A 20,662-nucleotide genomic window follows, 5' to 3' on the forward strand; every position below is an offset into this window, starting at 1 on the left:
TCTTGTGTTGCACTGCGTGGTGTCGTATAGCCTCCCGCGGAATCGCCGGAACACGACACCTTTCGTCCAAAACTGTTCTTGGAACATGTCGAGATGCTGAGTCGGCACACGATTTAAAGTTCGTGTTATGACTCGACTCTAACTTCTCGACTCTCAATGTCCAGTTGGTCTTCACTCAAATATACTCCACGATCTCCTCGACCTTCGTGGAGTGATGTAAGCGCGAAACATACAAACGAGTCGTAGGAATAGCAGGGCGCAGCAGCATGTGCTCAACTCGAGTGGCTATACGTCTTCGCCGGAATACTCATATCCTGTCTTTACTGTATAACATTTTGTTCAATCCAAAAAACCCTTCCGAACGTTTTAAGTTTCTTAATGACACACATGCAAAATATCTAAGGCCATCAGAGAATTTGAGGCTAGAGATGGCAATGCATTCCACTAACTTCTTTGATAAATCTCTTACCGTTCAAGCTGTGCTGTTGTGGAATGCATTGCCCGTGACAATAAGGCAGGCTCAATCTCTAGCAATCTTCAAGAATATATTTGTGTTATTATTTATAAATATACCTATATTTATATTATATTACTAGCTTCTTTTTTTTTTTTTTTTTTTTTTTTTTTTTTTTTTTTTTTTTTTTTTTTTTTTTGTGGGTTAGCAGCGGTGTGTCAGACTCTTACTGACTAAAATCGTCGTGTTCCGTCATAGACCTTTTATGTACCAGGGCCGCGGTATCTCTTTCGAACAACCCGCAGCCCCGGCAGGCCTTGGCCCTGCTGGGCCCCGCTGGGGTTGCTGACATCTCTTTGAGGAGCGCGTGGAACAACGCGCGCCGTCGACACGGGTCTGTCGTCTAGAAAGACAGAGGGACGATGAGCCACCCGAACTCACCGCCCACAGACCCACGCCTACGGTGGCCGGGAGTCATCTCGCGACACCCGGCTCCCGTGGTGTCTACCTGGTCCAGCGCGGCGGCCGGGATGAGAGGTGCGAACTCTCTGGCGTTCCGCCTCCTCCTTCTCGAGCATGACCGCTTCGCAGAAGGAGGCGACGGCATCCCATTCCCTCTCGCCCCGGACCATGGCCTGAACCAGGGCCGGACGCGAGAGGTCGCCGCCGCCCAAAGCCTCGACGAGGACCCGGCGGTGCCCTTCCCATGCGGGGCACACCTGGACTGTGTGGTCCACCGTGTCCTCGGGGCTGTCCGCACAATGGTGACACCCGGGCGCCTCCTCACGACCGATGCGGTGCAGGTACCTCCCGAAACAACCGTGTCCGGTGAGGACCTGCGTCATGCGGTACGTGAGGGCGCCGTGACTCCTCCCGAGCCACTCCTCAAAGAGGGGACTTACCGCCACGATGGTGGCGTGCCCATATTACTAGCTTCTGCCAGCGACTTCGTCCGCGTTAGATTCCGACTTTGTGCTAAGAGAGGAAAATATCCACCAGGTTATCCAATTATGTATTTAAATCTATGCGCACCTCACCTACCACCAGAAATGTAAACGATTAATCATTTGTAACTTGAACGAATATTTTACCCTATTCTTGGCAGACACTTTTTTTCCGTGATTTTGAAAAAAAAAATGCTTTGTTTGTGTTCCTATGTGTTCACTAGAAAGGCAAGAAAAAAAAAAGAAATTAAATCTTCTATTAAATTCGAATTGTATTTAATAACATTTTTTAACTTGACCAAAAACTATTCTTTGTCCCTAGCTTTACAAATAAAATTTATAGGTACTCTTCATTTAGGTACGATCGGTTCAGCTGTCTTACAAAAATGACGTAGGTACGGACAGAGAAACTTTTCTACTGTCACTGTAATTTAATCTTGAAAAAGTCGTTTCCAGATTTCGCAAAAATTAAATCGGAAGATCATTCATCAAAGTGATGATTTTGTGTAGTAGCAACGTCTGCTGCCTGTATCTACCTACGTAGCCAAGTGGTGTTGAAACGCGTAGCGCACGCGCGCCGCGGTCAAGGTGCATCGTATTCGTATTACACGTACGGTCTCAGTTGAGTTACAGCGGATCACGGTGCAAAGTGCAGTCTAACTGTCGGCAAACTTTTGAATCGTGTGTGCCACAGGTATTGACGCTCGTAATCTGATACGCGAAAACAACCCTTCGCTTTAAGCGATCTCGGTTCTTGCCGTCGGAACTTAGTTTCAAACTAACTGGATCTGACACCAGTTGCTAACTTTTTCATCATCTGTAGTGGACATTTTCGTAAACATGGGTTAGCAGAAATATGTTAAGAATTTTTTGAACTGTAAAAAGAACTTTATCGTTTTAAAACTCTTGTGTATTGAAGTTAGTTTGTGAGCAGCAGCAGACGAAGATTCCTTCATTCGGTTTCATTGAAATATACAAGGTAGGTAATAAGTTTAATTATATTTAAAACTAGATAGCCCAGTCAATTTAGACATTTGAAATAACAGTAAATTGTACGGAGCTGAATGTAGGTAATGTATGTTATTTGAGCATTATTTCCTTTTTTAAATTGAGTGGGCTAATAATAATAACATTAATGTTTTAAATGAGATTAAATGATATTTTTTATAAAATGTAATTATAATTTAATTAGATGAATAAACAAAATAAAATTTCCAATGAAATTGTTCAAACACTAGTAAAAAATGAGCGATTTCCGTAAATACCTAAGTAGCTAGCTACTTAAATGGAAGGTACAGGTGCATTAACAATTTAGTTAAGAAGTTTATGAATATTTGGAAGTGACCCAAATACTATTTTATTAGATTAAAACAAAACTCGATATCTCACGCGGAGGAAAACTCATTTATATAAATAGTTTTATTAATTTAATTTTTTTAAATGCAAATCCCAAATATGGGACTAGAAAAATGCATTAAAGTTAAACAAAATTAATATCTATAAAGCTCTATAAATGTATATAGTAATTATATACAGCTCTGGAAGTAATTAGCTGTGTTTTTTCTACAGGTTATATTTTTTAATATATCGGGTGTGTCGTATCTAATCATATTAAATCCTATCACATCTACTTTATGATATTCTATGGCGAATAGAAAAAAAATAACCTAATCCATTCAGTGGTTTAGAGCTACAGGAGTCATTTTTCGTTTTCATAATTTACATCATCATGTGTAAAGCAGAGGTAAAGTTAGGAGTATCGAATGTTTTGACCAGTTGACAGTTGTCAGTTTTCAAGGGAGAATTTCCATTGTTTGTGATGACTGACTCTTAAATGGTGTTCTAATTCTCGCACATTTTTATTTTATTTATTTTTAACACTAGTTCTACTATTTTGTTACACCTCATACATATAATAGAACTAGTGGGGAAAAAAGTTCCCATTAGTTCTACTGTAGAACTGAGCAGTAGAACTATATAGTGGTACAAACCGATTTTATTTTCAGTTCACATTTTTTTTTTCAGGTAATATTACTACGATATTAGCAGTATCATCATATATCTTATTTATCCTCTAATGTTTATATCGAAATCATCATCAACCAATATATTTTACAACTGAATGGGATAATGACACTCTTCTTTTTCCTGTCCTGTTCTCACGTCATTTGAGGTCTCTGTCAGACGTCTTACTAACATCCACTCCTTTCTTATTCATGTCTGAAAGAGGTTTCAGGCAATCAATTTCCTCGGTCTACCTCTGTCTCTCCATCCTTCCACATACATAATTCGCACACTATTTGTAGCGCGTGTTTCACACCACAAACGCTGACTTCTAATTTTTTCTGTCACTGGCGCTACTGTCAGGCTTTCTCTGATATAGGTACTCATTCCTCACTTTGTCCATCCTGGTAACCCCACACTCTCATCTCTGCGGACAAATAACACAATTGTATGAAATTACACTTTCCACGTGGCGGGTCTCGTGTCTAAGCTACACGTGCCAGAATAAGGAAACTCAAAGTTTAATTGTATTTTTAATAGTAAAAAGTTTGTTTTCCTTCATTTTGTAAGGTTTCATTTGTGTAAACATCAAAACCAAAACTTCGGCTGTAAAACTGTTGCTAGGCAAGTTACAGGGGTCCGATTCTGCTTAGTAAATAATGTCAAAATTGAATAGCAATTGAATCGCAATAGTAGTTTTAACCCTAGCGGGCTTTCTGCTACTAATATAAGACCAATCGTATTCCAATAACATTCGATTGGTTTTGCGATTGGTCTGCTATTTGGTATATACGGTGGTTTAGTGCAAACTACAACCATATTGCAATCGTAAATAATTTGCAGACGATATGATTCATTATTGAATTACAGAAAGGAATAAAAACTTTTATTTAAAAGAAAAAATAGCTGAATGCCACATACGCTTCAATCGTAATTGGGTCGTGATTGGATCTCAGTCGGATGTGAATCGTATGTCGCTTAAGTAAAATTAGTAGAATCGCGCATCAGTTTGGGTTACGAAAGTTGTTTTTTTTTGCGATAAATATAGCTTATACTTTGAAAGTACGGGACTTAAGGGTGAGTATAGACTACAACATTTACTTGTAACAGAATAACGAGCCGCTCTATGAGATGTTCTAGTGTATCATCCTTTTACGAACAAAACGTCGAGCACGCTCGCCTGTTTGTTACAAGCCAACGAGCATATTGGTGTAACATTTCGTCCAAGTGCGGGCGATGCGCGGTTGTGGGGTGACGCGGAAGGAGAGGGAGGAAAGACTCGCTCGCTGTGAGCATTTACCCGTAACATAACGTCGAGCATTCGCACGAACGTTACATTACAAGGAAATGCTTTGCATTTTTTGGACGAAATTCCGATAATAACTCGCTCCGAAATTCGAACATCACAAATTATCACCTCATCTGTGTCAATTTTAACACTCTATGTGTTCCTAGGTTTTCCTAAGTCTATTGGCTTTCTGCTAATTTAATAATGTATCAAATGGATATCAAGTGAATCTTAATAGCAGATCTAACATAAGCGGGAATTCTGCTACTAATAAATATAATACCAATTGTTTGCTAATGATATCACATTGGATTGCCATTGGTCTATAGCAGGGGTGGCCAACTTGATTAGAAATTAGATCTACTGATAACTAACTAAACCGTGTGCGATCAAAAAATTACATAGCTAATTCGTACTTTTCCTTCAGGTTGAAAAAATACCATGTAAAACAGTTAAAAGGCGCGAGCGTAGCGAGTACAAATGTTTCAGAAATTCTACTACTTTTCTACGGGAAGATGCCTCCTGCATACGTACTAGTTTTAGTTTTCCTTTTTTTTTGTATTTTTTTCTGATCTACTTATTTATATTTTTTGTATTGCCACGATCGACTGTTGGCCACCCATGGTCTATAAGTTCTACAGGGTCTGCTCGACAATCGTATTGCAGAAAATATGATGAATCACAGAAAATAATTAGAAACTTTTATTTAAAACAAAAAATTGCAGAATGCCACATAAAACATGCTTCAACCGTAATTGAGTTGTGTTTGAACCTGTTGTGTATGCCGCTTAAGTAAAATTAGCAGAATATCCCCAGGGTTCGATTTGCAAACCTTTTATTCATATACCTGCAAGCATAACATAAATATATCCATTTATTTGGCATATTCAGGGTAAGTGCACTTTTTATCCACGATTTACGAATACCCGCGGGCTCAGTTAGTATAACCGAAAGGTTTTTGAAAGTTTCCAAACCATAAAGCAATTATAAACGAAACAAACAATATTGGTCCAAAAAGTTGAGTTACAAGGCGGTTGCATAGAGCGCCGGTTGTAACCTTGACCGAGCTGAGATCAAGGTGGCTCCAGGTATATTTCCGGAGGCTGAGGCAGACAGACGTCACCGTCTCACTGTCAAGGCTGTGATTGCAACGCGAATACAATTGATTTGCATCCCTCTTGACTATTTTTAGAAACGACTTTTGCGCTCCTTTTGTGTAAATGCGATGCATTTTGCGAATGTCATGAAATAAGGGTTTCATGCTGGCAGAATATTTATTTACGATGTGATTAGCCTAAGGCTCTTTGGTAATCAATAAAACCGTTCTAATTTTCTTCATGTGAATGTTTGAGGCAGACGGCACCTGCAACAAATTAAATGTTTTCATTATTTACGTATATATCAACACATTAGACATAACTAGATAATTCTAGTATGTAATTAATAAACAAGTATGCAATAAGATTGTTTTACTTTGGTAGTCCGCTTCTCGAAATTATCGAAGTTAAAAATGAAAATGAAGTTTCTGTATCTTTTATGGAAAAAAGCGCGTTGGAGAAGAATTCAGGCGAACTTCCCTAGTTTCACAGCTTCTGCATACGTCTCCTTTTTAGGGTTCCGTTATATTAATAATAATAGATATTTTTAAAAAGTGTAGGTAGCGCTTTTTATTATCTTAAATACCTACATGCGACGAGTTACAACTTTAACAAGAACAGAATCATTTGCAGTTGTGTAATAATTGCCCATTTGACCAATGTACGGTAAGTATATATATCTATGGTTATAGTTCGGCTATCTGGGTCCTAGTGTCAGAGCTTTCACAAATACGCTGGATGACGTGCGATGTGTAAAACAATGAATGCTACTAAGTAACTTTAACTGGAAGTACATAGTAGGTGTTCATGTAGGTACTCATGTTTTAAAGGTTTTAGCTAAAAGTTAGATCTATAAAACAGATTAGGAAAAACATGTACATATGTTCAAATTCATAAACTATTTCAACCGGACTTGGAAATCGAATCGAGACTTTTTATGGCAATTGATTTTGACCATTATGCAACACAGTAATTTAAGTAGATAGTAGTCATTTTAATAGGACGCAAGTTTTGAAATGTATTTCAGTTTAACTTATTAACCGACTTTCCAAAAAAGGCGGAGGTTCTCACTTCAGATGGCTGTATTTTTTGTTGTTGTTTCGCGCAACAGACTTGTTGTTTACCAACCGATTTAAACAGGCCCAGGATCTGATGATGGAAACCCTGAGAAATCGAGGGCAACTCTTGAAAATTGTAGGCATCCATAGGGTAAATACTTGACACTCAGGTGTATGTCTGATAACACTATTCAACAGTGATGGTTTAGAGCTGAACTGATGATGGCAGAAAAAAGGGATCTCCTCAATGGTATGTTCTAACTACCACGTGTTTGGGCTTCTGTTATTCGTACTGACGAGAACTTTCCACTAATTCTCTAAAATCGATTTCTAAAACATAAAAAATAAAAAAAATGTTAGGTGCATCGGTCTTGAAGTCGGTGGCAAAATAAGCATAGCTGCATCCTCTAGACACCGAATTCTAGAGCGATGCACCTAACATCACAGATGATTATAAGAGGAAAGAAAGATAGATAGAAGTTACTCGCTAACAGTTTTTTGTTGCTTTTCATTGTTTTAGAAGTTGGTTTTATTTTTTTGTAATAAGTTTTTTTTTATGTCATTATTCAATATTTTTTTCCAATGCAAATCCGAATTTTGATTTTCGAAATAATCTTTTACAAAAAGTTTAACAGTGTTTTAGATGTATGCTTGTTATTGTTACAGGCTCGGGAGATGATGGTATCGAATTTGGGTGTGTAACCACTAACTTTCACTCGGAACATCGTAGACTAGACATTAATCTTTATAGAGGTTTAAAACACTCGTAAGGAGTAAGTTTAAAATTTCGCTTGTGTAGGTATCGGGAGAAGAAGATAACTCATAAGGATTAGGCACAGGCATGTTGTGGAATGTGTCTAATGTTGATAACATAAAAGACAAAGGTCAAAGTTCATGAGCTGTTTACAATAATTTAATACTTGTTGATTTCCACGGTTTTACCTGTGTACCGCGGAAATTCTGTCGCGGACCCGGGTAAAAAAGGCTTTAGGTATGGACTAAACGGGCTCAGCTCTTTCACAGTGACTCGCGGTTATAAATTATATATAAGTAGTTTTATTTCGGACTATAGGTAGGTATTCCATATATTATATTCCTCTTGTAGCAATTTGTACTTGCTGGTCAATTTAGTCTCTGTTGTACCTACTTTTACATGCTCACAAGAAAGATACATATTTTGACATCCCATCCTCACTATTAGTTAGCTGTAAGACTGTTAGATGTCGCCCTGAGCGCCACAGGCCGGTTGGCGGGAAACTGCGGCCGTAGATGTCTTTTGTACTGCGAAATTGAGCTTAGTGTTTTGCCAGTTATTTTATTTCTATTTTTTAAATACGATTTTTATGGATGACTTTTTACCGTTCAAAGATGGTATGAAAAATTCCACGAATAATTCTGTAGATTGCGCAAACAGGTTGCTTTTGAATGTACGATTATAACCTAACACAGACTTGTATTATTTTTTATTTTTGCAGAAGTAACTTTGGATGAAAATTTTATTTTTATTTCAACGTTTGGAGGAATGCGATGGTAATAATTTATTCGTGAACCTTATATCGGTAAAACTGGGGCCATTTGGAATTGTTTTTTGTGAATCGTTGCGCAGGTCCGCGCACGGCGGCTTGGCAGTGGTGCGGCGCGAGTGCGGCCGGCCGCGCCCTCCGGCTTGCGCTCTCCCTGCGCTCTGGGTAATGGGACACTGGCTCCTCTGATTTAGGGAAAAGTGTTATGAAGGGGAGCTCCAGTCGGCAGTTGTCTGCATTAGTAAATACCGCGCCTAAGGCAGCGTACTTGTGCGATCGATCCGGGGGAGGGATATAGTCGCGCGTGCGTCCCGCGGTCGCCCGCCCGCGTGTCGACTCTCAACCGTCGCCGTTGTCGCACGCCCGCGACCTGTGGAACGCACCGACTCGAACTTGTTGCGAACACCACCTGTTAACTCATGGGGGCACCGTGAAACTCAGGTAAGTTTATCAAGAACACTTTCCTTCGCACCAGGCCGAAGCGAAATTTTTTTGGATTTTTTGCCCGAAGTTTGAAAAAACTGCACTCGCAAACAAAAGTTTGAAAGTCGCGCGCTTTCGCAGCTGACCCCTACTGTTTTGCATATTTTATTTTTCCAGTTCCCGCTCGTGGAGTGTGGTTTTAACTCTGTTATTGGAAAAAGGTTTTCCCGGAACTTATTCAATTCAAACTAGAAGAGCTACGATTTGAAATAAAAGTATCAATAAAAAAAAACAGTTACATACTTTTTTATTACATATGAGTAATTTACCCTTAATGTAGTGGTATTAACATGGTCTTGCCTAATGCTGATCCGTTATAATATTTTTGAGGTTAAAGCTATCCAGCCTATCCCCTTTCGTGTAATCTTGGAAGAAGACGGTTCGTGTTATTCGTGTTATTTTTCTTTTCTTTATAGATATTGTGTTATACTTTCTTTTCTTAATTTTGCGAATTGTTTTGCGAATTATAGTCAATTGCAACTGTCGAATTAATATGTGTGACCATCTTACTGTTTATACCTAAGTGTGTCTGTATTTTGTGCGGTGGGCTTCAGTGAAACATAACCTCAAAACCAAACTAGAGGTTAAAATTTACAGAATTTATGAAGGAAAAAGAAAAATCTCCTGACGTTTAAACAGTTTTTCATTGGAAGTGTAGTTACGGGTAAAATATAATCAAAGTTTTATGAAAACGTTTCTTAGCTCGCGTTTCTTTTTCATTTCCATCGTGATTGGGTTTGTATATTTAATTGCTTGGAGTCCGTGTTCGAAGCTGTCGTGTTTAAAAGAATTTTTATTCACTTAACTTTGCAGGTCAGAAATATGCTTTGGTTTATTTTTCCGTATATTTTTTCCACTATTTGTTTTTGTTGGGAAGGTTTTGATTAATGTTTATGAAAGTATTTGAACCAGGTGGAAGGGGTTTTAAGGAAACTCGAAGGGGCCTGTGATTGGATGTCTAAATGGAAAAATGAATATTAACTTAAATCTGGGACAATGGGAAGCGTAAACCTTTACCAAGTAATTTAATGTACCTAACAATTGATATTATATAGCTCTAATAATCAGGGATTTAACATTAACACTCGTACTATCCGGCCAAATGTTTATAGAATGCAATTATGTAGCCGTTGGTGGTGACCCAATAAATCAATAAATAAATATTAACATACACACAAACAATTAAATAAAATGGTGTAATGTTTGTTTAACAATATTTTGTGGTAAACATAAATTACCAGCTGTTTCCCGCGGTTCCAATATAGGAAATCAACTACAAAACCATGGGACCATGGGGCCCAAGTGCCCACGGACTTTATCGCGAAATATCCAAGCGATTGGTGGAGTTCACTCGTGACCAAAAGGCTGCCCTACACTTCGGCCAAAGGATATGCATTGCCATCCAGCGTGGCAATGCAGCTAGCCTTTTGGGCACGATCCCCGCTGTCAGCGATGCGGATAAATATTTTGGTACACAGTTTTAATTTTTCCCCCCTTTTTATTTTTGTAAATATGTAAATGTAAGTAGAATTGTTAAATACTAGTTCTGTAAATATCTATGTAAATTACCTCACCCGGATAAAAAGTAGCCTTTTCCGTGCAATATGTTTACTCATTAATTCATCAAACTATTGCACATGAAGTTACTGGCGCACTTAAAATATCGCAAACCAAGATAAGATTGGATCATTATTAAACTTCTTTACTTAAATCCCATCCAAAATAATTTTGAGTAGCTAGACGTAGGCTCAATATACTCGGAACATCAGAAATACGGTTATGAAATGAAAATTCACCATCCTCTTAGATTTCATCCATTGGTGAAAGCCATATGAAAGTCTCTTTCAGTAGTTTTGGGTTTATCGCAGACGGGCAGACGACGGAGGTTATTGCTTCTAATTAATTAGAGTTATTCAGAATTGGTTCTATAGGAAGTAACACACTGGCGTTAAAAAATAGTGCTTTGACACGAGCGGACATTTCTCTCGGTTTTTAAGTCACGCGGGGTACCACGTGTCCTCTTTTCAACCAGTAACTGTCAATTATTTTGCGTCACGCGAAGACACCCGTGCGCTCTGCTCGGAAAATCCACTAGTGTGAACGGCATTCGAATGTAATATTCCTAAGATTGCGAATTCCATGTTGAGCATTACATTACTGCTTCTTTAATGCTCGAATCTGGTACGTCACCTACATATGTACACGTAGGTACGCTTCTATAAAAACAAGTGAACATTCCAGTATATTTAAAAGTTATTTTACCGACCAAATAAAATGCATCAATATTTATTTTCCGTTTTCATTTAAAAGCGATTAACTTTCAATTTGATTAAATGGCTTGTTGGTCATCAATTGGGTAGTGATTTATTTTATCTACCGCGTTTATAAGTAAAATATTCAGGATTAATCCGCGTTACAAAATACGTACATTTTAACAATTATTTAAGTATTATTTAAAAGGCTTTCTGCAAATATTACTTACCTTTTATTGGAAACGATGCTCTTATTCGACATTACACCGTATTATAGTTTAATTTGTACTTACTCAGTCAAAATAATGTATTAAAAGCTGCTATACACATATAAACGTGAAGTTTTAAGCAATTGCTCGATTATTGTGAAGCGCTTAAGTTAACAATGTTAAACTGCATGCAATTTAACTTTCCAAACTTCTGGCGAGATGTTAAGCTGCACACGGTTATAAGGCTGTCTATTCACATTATTGCTTGCTTCAATAAACCTCTTGTATTCGGCAGCATAATGCAGTTTGAGCGTAATTACAGGGCTATTCCGCTCGGAATGAAAATGGGTTAATTCGTGGGCGATTTAGTATTCCTGATGCTTGCAGCTGACAGATATGGGCGGGCCTACAGACCGTTCGATTGGCGATTCAGAGCGATCGCCATTAAACGTCAGTTTGTCTATTACGCTAGCGATTATAATCTACGTTTGAATAGCAGCAGTTAATAGGTATTTAAATTGAAATAGTTTCTGTGCACATACAGGTCAGATTTGAAATATTAGAGCCAGTTACGTAACTTTTGATAAATCAGTAGGGTAGAACAGAATTTACCGTACATGTGTACACGTCAGAACGCAATTTGAATATTACCTTTTCCATAATTATCAAAAAAAGTATTCATAGATAGCTATACCTATGTAATCTTCAGGCCATTATGATGTCAAATAGGATTATATAAATGAATATAAACTGGTTACGTAAATAAACGAGCTAAGCCTATCGCGTCTTCTTCCGCCTCCTGAGGAACCTCTTGAAATTCTTTATTAACACTTCCTCGTCTTAAAAGGAATACGTGTGTAAAATTGACGTTCTTAGATCCAGCGGTTTCATTTATGATTAGACCATATGTTTTTTGCATTTTTGAATCTATTCACCCACAAAAAAGCTTTGTTTTAAAGCACTGAATCTTTTTTACAAACGGTGCTGTTTCGTTCTAAAAATAATATTGGTAGATAATTGAAAACTGTAGTACCAAATCCGCCGAATGTCGAATGTGTGAAAAAACGTCAAAACATGACGTATACCGAACATAACAACTATTTACTTCGAGACTTGAATGTGAAAATCCATGGTAGGCAAGAAAATTCACGTCTATGTTGGTGAACTTGGGCCTCGACATTAGAAACATTTGAACATTAGTAGGTATCCACGCGGACATGTCAATCAGACGATGCAAGTACTTCTCCTTTGTCAGGCAATTGGAGGGAGCCAGTAAAAGGTGCACTTAGTCAATAGTGGGCAGTCGTTGCATTGTTATGGACATTGTCGAAGAACCTGTACGTTACGGAACGCTCCCCATTCATCAGGACCTTAAATAGAAAACAACTACGCAGTACATACGTCGTGATGTGATTTAATTTGTGATCGAGCGTAGCACGGCATTCCTAGGTATAAACAATTTGAAAATGTTATATTTATACGAAAACACCCATGGTGGGACAATTGCTTACATTACGTAAGAAAATGAAAATAACGCTTTAATGACAAAGATCAAAATTATCGTAGTTATTCAATACTTAACGAAATAATAATTTAATTACTGGAAATACAAAAAAGTGCTTCGTTAAATACAAAAATAATCATCCACGCTTCCAATTTGCGTAACGTAGTATGGTCGAGAGTCGGCATTAATTAGTAATTGTGTAGCTACCGGACCGCCATGTTCCCACCCACACATAAGTAAAATGCTATATTTTGCACGCGGAGTACCTTTGTTAACTTACTGTAGTGTTCCTCTCCGAGTGGAGGGGAAATTTTCGGCAATGTATGCACATGAGCTGCCAATGTTGCTAACTATCAGAGCGAGACATTCAGATGTACATTCCACTGCGCCGGTCCTTTGAGCTTTTTCTGCAGCGCTTTGTAACAGTGCTTCGATGGATAACGCACAAAAGAAACATGCGATTATTGTTCCGTTTTTCGAGAACCTGTCCAATCCGGAAATTTTATTGCAATAGTTCATCCTCTTTCATTTGCCGAATTTCCTTTGTTGGTTCTGTATCGAAAGATTGGTTCTTTTCAATTTGTTTTTGTATTTCGAAAAACTGTAAATATTAAAAGCGTTACTTGTTCATCGACTTCCACATGACGGTAAAGTGAAGTGTGAAAATTCTGCAATAACTTACAGTTCATAGCTTCACGTTGGAATGCGTCTACATTCTATGCGAGAGCCGGCGAGAAACACTTTTACGGAATGTAACGTACTTTCATACATCTCCGTAGTTTCATACAGTTATGACGCTCTCATTCATTGATTGAAGGCTGTGACCTTGACTTGCAGGCTTTGTAGTAGCAACACAGAGCATGCATGCTAAATAATGAACTGATCGTATTTCTGGCGCACTGTACGCCGCAGTTCAAGTGTATGGGCTCAACAGTTCATTCTCTGAGAGTTCATTCACATGTAAACTGTTTTAGTAATAAAGCTTTGAAAGCATTGCATTGGTTTCGGATTGTTCTGCATGGTTTGTATAAAGTAAGGGCAGCTTACACTGAAGTTTCTGTTAAGAATTTATATTGAGTTGGGATATAACGGCGCGAGGCAAGCTCGCATCGCAATCTCTTGCCGAAACTGTATATTGCTAATATACCTGTTAAGATGATGTACACTTTTTGATCTGCTTCGGGAAATAATGAAACTCACGAAAATCATTTCAAAGAAATGGACTCGTACAAATGAAAAGGTTTGATGGCTATAATCAGTATGGGTACCACGTACAAAATCTATACTAATATTATAAAGAGGCAAACTTTGTTTGTTTGTTTGGTTGTAATGGATAAACTCAAAAACTACTGCATCGATTTTAAATATTCTTTCATCATTAGAAAGCTATATTATCTGCGAGTAACATAGGCTATATTTTATCCTTGTGCGGGCAGTAGCTCCCTCGGGACGCGGGTGACACCGCGGGAAAACGGCTAGTATGAAATATATATGTATTATTCTAAATAATTACCTTCATAAATATTCTGAATTATCAGAACGCTTGACAAACACATCAATAACAGTAAATTATTAATGCTCACCTTTCACGGTCCCTATATTGAAACCTGAAATAGACGAGGGATTTTAAAACTTAGTTAAGGGTAAAATCGCTCTCTGCACTCTGAATTTAAGCCCGTCCAAAACACGTTCACCCTGAGGAAAATATTTTATTTTTCATCCGATCAGCGAGACAATGGATGCCTACAAGAATAAAAGGTATTTTACAACACAACGATTAGCAACTTTTACACCTTTTTCCGCTATCTTTTTTTTCTGTTTACTCATGCATACTAGTTCAGTTTTCGAACAACTTCTTTTTGGTGCACGCCTCTATGGTAAAAGTTTTCATTCAATTTTTTATCGCAGTTTTAGAGGCGATTCGAAATTTAAATCAGCGGGCCTAGCATGGCGATTCTATCTCTATTCTACCAAGAAACGACAAAGCTCTTTCTTTCCCACTCGACATGTCTTCTACCCGAGCATGGCGCGAGCTGTAGACTCGCGTTTCTATCAAGAGAAAGACTTTCCATAGCAACGGATAAGTAGCTAGTGATGGGTCGTTCTGCGATGAATTTACGTTTAGTTAGCCAAAAAAATGTGTCAATGCACTATTTTTCACGCATGAACCTATACATAAACTCACGTAACTCAAAGCAACAACAAAACGTATTCATCGAACTTATTTCTTATCTGTGGAACTAAAATGGTTGATGTTTGTTTGTTAATTTGTTTACAAAAAACGATTCTTGTTGTTGATTTTACATATTAATTTAAGTTGTTGATTTTTAATATTGGTGACTACTGCGGCAAGGAAAAAGTAAGTAGATTTTGTGATTAAATAAATAAAGTACTGATTATTCCAATAGTTGTGTGTAATTAATCTAAACGAACAATAATTAATTATCCATACATACGATGAAAAGAACAAAGGAAAATAACATAATAATCTCAATAAATGGTGATCGGTGGCATTGTCTGATGAACACTTTGCCATGCACAGTTCAATGTGTTCCTCACTGTTATCTTGCTTCCCTATATTATTGCCCGAAGTGTTTTTACTTTCGCCGTTACAAAAACTGTTTATTTACAGCGTACGAAGTCCCATCCAATAAACAGAGAAGATAATATCGCGATCCATTGAGAAAAGAAGGCCACGATAAAGAAGAATGGGTCAGTATTCAAAAGCTGCTGAAAAAATATGGAAAAAGAACGAGTTCTTGGCATACAATGCTGACACGAGAAATATTCTATTAGTAAGTGTCTTTAAATAATATTCATTTACTAGTAATAGTTCCCCAGACTTGTTGGCTTCATTCTAGCAAAACTCTCATGCTTTGTTTTCAAAATATAATTATGGCAATAATAATTATAGTACCTATTTGTTGCTTGTGTGATATAATATAAGCAACAACTCTTAAGATAAAAAATAAAATGAGACAATCATTTACACAGAGGTAAAGGTTTATTTACATAAAATTAAGGCTACAGATAAAGTCATTTATTCAAAATAGGCTGAAAATCAGCAGCAGAAGCGGTGGAACAAACTCCCCAGCAACTCAATTCTGTCTGTATGGTTTGAAGAACTGTTGATATACAAAGATATTCATAATAGTTGCTCTTCTGTGAGTTGCAGCTTGTAGTAAGCTACCACTAAGGTCATTAGTGTGTCTCTCTCTCTCTGCCTTTCCTCGGGAAGAGTTGTAGCTTGTAGCATAGGCACTCTGCAAAAAGAAATAACTGTGTTTGGTAAAGAGTTTTTACAGTATTATAAAAGAATAACATACTGATACTGATACATTATCAGCATTATTATTGGTGTCATGAGCCAAGACCCTAATGCATAACTAGAATCCCCTGAAAATGAATGATAATTTAATTTTGTGTTCTTGTTTCAGATTACAAAAAAAGGATGCTAAATGACAGCTGGGCCTTCAGTTTACAAATTATAAATTATTGAAATTATATTATTTAATAAAGAATGTGAATATTAAAATCATAATGGTTGTTTATTTAAAATGTAATTTTTTTCTTAGCAGATAAAACTGTCCAATTCTAGAGTCATATAGCCTGCGCAGTTCGTTCTTAATGAGAGAACTATTGAAAATTGATTGTTTATGAACTCTGTCACGATAATTGGCATTTATGTTCAGTATTTTGCACTCAGTATCTACAATCTGAAATAGAGGTCATATCTAATATTAGGTATACTAACCTTGTATTCATTGCAAAAACAAATTGTTTAAAAAATTTGCTAACAGTGGTTAGTAATGTTGTTAATGACCTAAGCAGGACCCGAGCAAAGAACCTGCAACAATTAGACTTTGTTAAATATTTTTCTTCTGTTTAATCATTTTCTTGCAATGAAGGGCAATACCTACATAATAGACAAAATAATCTTAGAAACAATAATAAATGAAGTGAATAGATTTTTCTATATTTAAACCTTATCTATAAGGACGAAAACTTTGTCATATTTTTGGTTGATAACAATTGGAAAGCACAACAAAATAAAATAGACTGTAGGTACTTACATTGACAAGAACAGGCAGACCCTGAGATATAGGAGACAGATTCCTGGCACAAATACTGCACCATCTCTGCACATTTACGTTTTCGATGTCGAGAGGCTTAACACTCGTATAGCTCGTTCTTTGAGCTTTACACTGATTCTTCTCAGCATAAATACTGACCACATGACGACGGTAGGACCCCGAAATACTTTGTAAATGCTATTTGAGAACTTAAAATTATAATAATATTCTTGTCTACTCTTGTCTAGGTCCGATGAGATGTAGAGTATTTGACATTTCATATAGAAAGTTATATCTACTCCCAAATGTCAAAAGTAGATAAAATATAGTCGTCATGCTCGACGCGATAGACACATGTCGATGAAGAAAAGAAACATTTCTCTTCTCGATGTCAAACATCGCCATGCTCGGATCGATAGAAATCTTTCTTCAATCTGTCATTTTGTCGATTCTCCGGTAGACAAAAGCTGTTTCTATGGCGGTCATGCTAGGCCCGCTGGTGATAGACCAGCCAGTCATTTTGGAATATTAAAATGCCTGATAATAATAGAGGCTACAGAGGCTACATTAATTTACTGTTAATCCTCTATTCATAATACATCTTCTATACATATAATAAATCTGTAAAAAAACTGTGTCTGTACATTGAATATATTAAAAAAATAATAATTGGGTGGGGTTTAGAAACAGTAATGGAGCACAAATCCAAAAAAAAAATTCTGTCTGTTTGTCTGTATGTCTGTATGTCTGTATGTCTGTATGTCTGTTTGTTTGTACACGCTAATCTTTCGAACTACTGAACGGATTTCAATGATTTTTTCTTTGTTGTATCAGTATTAGGCCTGGTCAACATATAGGCTATAATTTATCTTCGAAACTTGAAGACCTGATGCAGAACTCCAACAGACCAATAAAACTATAAGAGATACAAATATGGTGCCGTGGCAAAAATTGTTTCATTTGATGAGCATTTTCAGCTGAGATTATAAATTTTAAGATCTGGAACACCTGATGTGGAACCCCAAGAGCCCAGCTTCTCTGTACCATATACAGGTATGCCGTTTTAGCAAAAGTTGTTCAATTTGATAAGCACTTTCTATTGACTTATACAAATTGAAGATCTAAAACACCTGATGTGGAACTCCAGGGGCCCAGCTAGACTATAGCATATAGAGGTATGACGTTTTAGCAAAAGTTGTTCAATCTGATAAGCACTCTCTGTTGACTTATAAAAATTGAAGATGTAAAACACCTAATGTGGAAACCCAGGAGCCCAGCTAGACTATAGCTTATAAAGATATGACGTTTTAGCAAAAGTGGTTCAATCTGATAAGCACTCTCTATTGACGTGTAAACATCGAAGATCTGGAACACCTGATGTGGAACTTCAAGAGCAATACTACACTTGAAATGTATAGAAATGAATGTTATGAAATAGGTATAGTGAATCAAAATAAGTAATTAGTCCGTCTTTTAGATAACCCTAAAATAATGGACACGCATTTTTCTTTTCTCTCTCTCACAAACAAATAATAACGAAGATACAACAACGCTTGAATTTCGTGTTAAGTCACTGCTTAGTACAAATTTTACATACCTAGACGTGGCGTCACGAGCCTCCACTCTCTAACTTTGTTGCGTTTTATCTTCATTATTATTTTGTATATCTCTTCCAGACCTCGGGACTACAGAGTTCCAAATTTTTGGGAGGCAAACGTGGGGTCGAAGCCAACACGCTGAAGCCCTTTTGAGACAACTTTAATGAAATGGTGACACAAAACCGACGATTATCCCTTTATACACTATAGAAATGAACCCAAGGACAATCCCCGGTGGACGTCGTTAAAAAAAAGACAATCCCCGGTTCTGTGCTAAACTATTGCTAACTATGGAGGAAAACTACTTGGGCTATTTTGATGGGATGTTAGTGGATGACAATGTATTAGGTACATGTAAAAACGGCAGGTGGAGACTCGCCACCTCACTTACTGTAACCAGTCACTGAATAGCAACAAGAGGGCAATAGGGACATGAGCGGCTGAAGGGTGAGGATACCTCGGCGGACTTTAAACGCGGATTACGCGCTCCCTGTGCTTACCATGAGGCACCTACCCTCCGAGCAGGGCCACTAATCCTGCTCTAGCGACTCCACTCTGGACGGCCAAGCCAAGCCAGAGGCGTGAGACCTACCCCCGTCATGGTTCACTCCGACCGGCCGGAGGTGGGGGACAGTATACTCTCCCTGGAGAACTCAGTATATATAGCCCCGCGGGGTCGCTACTCCCCGTCATCAGCCTCAGATGTCTTGCGGTGCCTATATCTCATTATTATTGTCGTTATTATCTCAAGAGCCTTTGTCCCAATTATGTTAGGGTCGACTTCCAGTCACGATGCAACTGAGTACCAGTGTTTTACAAGGAGCGACTGCCTATCTGACCTCCACAACCCGGTTACCCCTTGGTAAGACTTACTGGCTTCTGACTACCCATAACGACTGCCAAGAATGTTCAATGACAGTCGGAACCTACAGTTTAACATCCCCTCCAAATAACGGTCATTGGTATCCAAAATATACGTAGAAAGTACATACGAACTTAGAAAAGTTGCATTGGCAGGCACTTGCCAGACCTGGAATCAAAGACGCACGCTCATACTTGAGAGATTGGTTCTCTACCCACTAAACCACCACGAATTCCACTAAGTCACCACGACTTTGTCATCTATTTAATGTTTTTTTACGAAATAATACCTACGTGTAATATTTTTGCCACACACAACTTAAATGCGGTCTAATTAGAATCACTACTTTTATCCCTATGGTCACGTCTATTGCGACTATTCAGATCTTTGATTTTGCTGACCCCATAGTCGCTGGCATAAGGGACAGGATCCGCGTACGAAGTCGCGGGCAGAAGCTAGTAATAAATATTTGCAGTTGATTAATAAATTAATGATGTAGGTGTGAAAATAATCCTCTTATTTGTAGAGGCTAATGGTTTATGGTCTATTATAATCTAGTATTAATTGAATTCAGAAATCCGTAGTTTATTGATTATGTAAGCAGCAGGCATTTACCGAGAACCGGCCGAAGTTGATTGTAAAGCCCGAGTTGAGCAACAAAATAAACATGCTACCAACCTGTTGATTAAGTTTTATTTATTCAAGAACTTTCTGTTCTGATCAACAAATGTAGACCTGCAGGGGAATCAGAGAGGTTTCCTAATGTCGAAGTCTACGGATCTAAAATAAGAGTATTATTAATGATATTAAAAAAATGTTGAATCCCAATTAAAATATTTTAAACTAGGTGTAGCCTATTTTTACCAAGCTATTGTTAGGTATCTCATAAATGTAATCAATAAATACTCTATAAAACATTTAAAACGAAATCCACATACTTATTATTAAAATCAACTGACAAAATCGTCAAACCACAAACAAATTATTTGGATGCAGACACGTACACGTGCCGCTTCTAAAAATAAAATTATTTCACTCCCAACATTCGTCGTTGACAAAACTAATTAATTATTCCGTTAACTAGACTTTCTGTGAAACTTTCTCAGCAAAAATATTTAGTGCTTGCTACTCGTGAGGCACGAAGTCTATATTTTTTGGTTTGAAATTAGTGTCTAACCTCTTGTATGTAGCTAGTTAGAATCATCGGCACTAATGTTGAGCGCTGACCTTCACCTGCGCAGAAGTCATTTATTAGCAAAGAATCAATCCCGAGTGACGGTAGGCCGCGATGCGCTGCGGGCCAATCACCGCTT

At 37.7% G+C, this 20,662-nt stretch overlaps 1 protein-coding gene across 1 annotated transcript in view; it reads left to right on the forward strand.

Annotated features, from left to right (window-relative positions):
- Positions 1–8,726: 8,726 nt before the first annotated feature.
- Positions 8,727–20,662, forward strand: part of LOC124644756 (protein snail homolog Sna-like) — a 67,128-nt gene continuing 55,192 nt past the window's right edge. The window contains exon 1 of the mRNA XM_047184277.1: positions 8,727–8,809. The gene's annotated coding sequence lies outside the window, so the exon portion shown is untranslated. The remainder of the gene's footprint in view (positions 8,810–20,662) is intronic.

The sequence above is a fragment of the Helicoverpa zea genome, chromosome 31 (assembly GCF_022581195.2).
Source record: "Helicoverpa zea isolate HzStark_Cry1AcR chromosome 31, ilHelZeax1.1, whole genome shotgun sequence".
In the NCBI taxonomy this organism is placed as follows: Eukaryota; Metazoa; Arthropoda; class Insecta; order Lepidoptera; family Noctuidae; genus Helicoverpa; species Helicoverpa zea.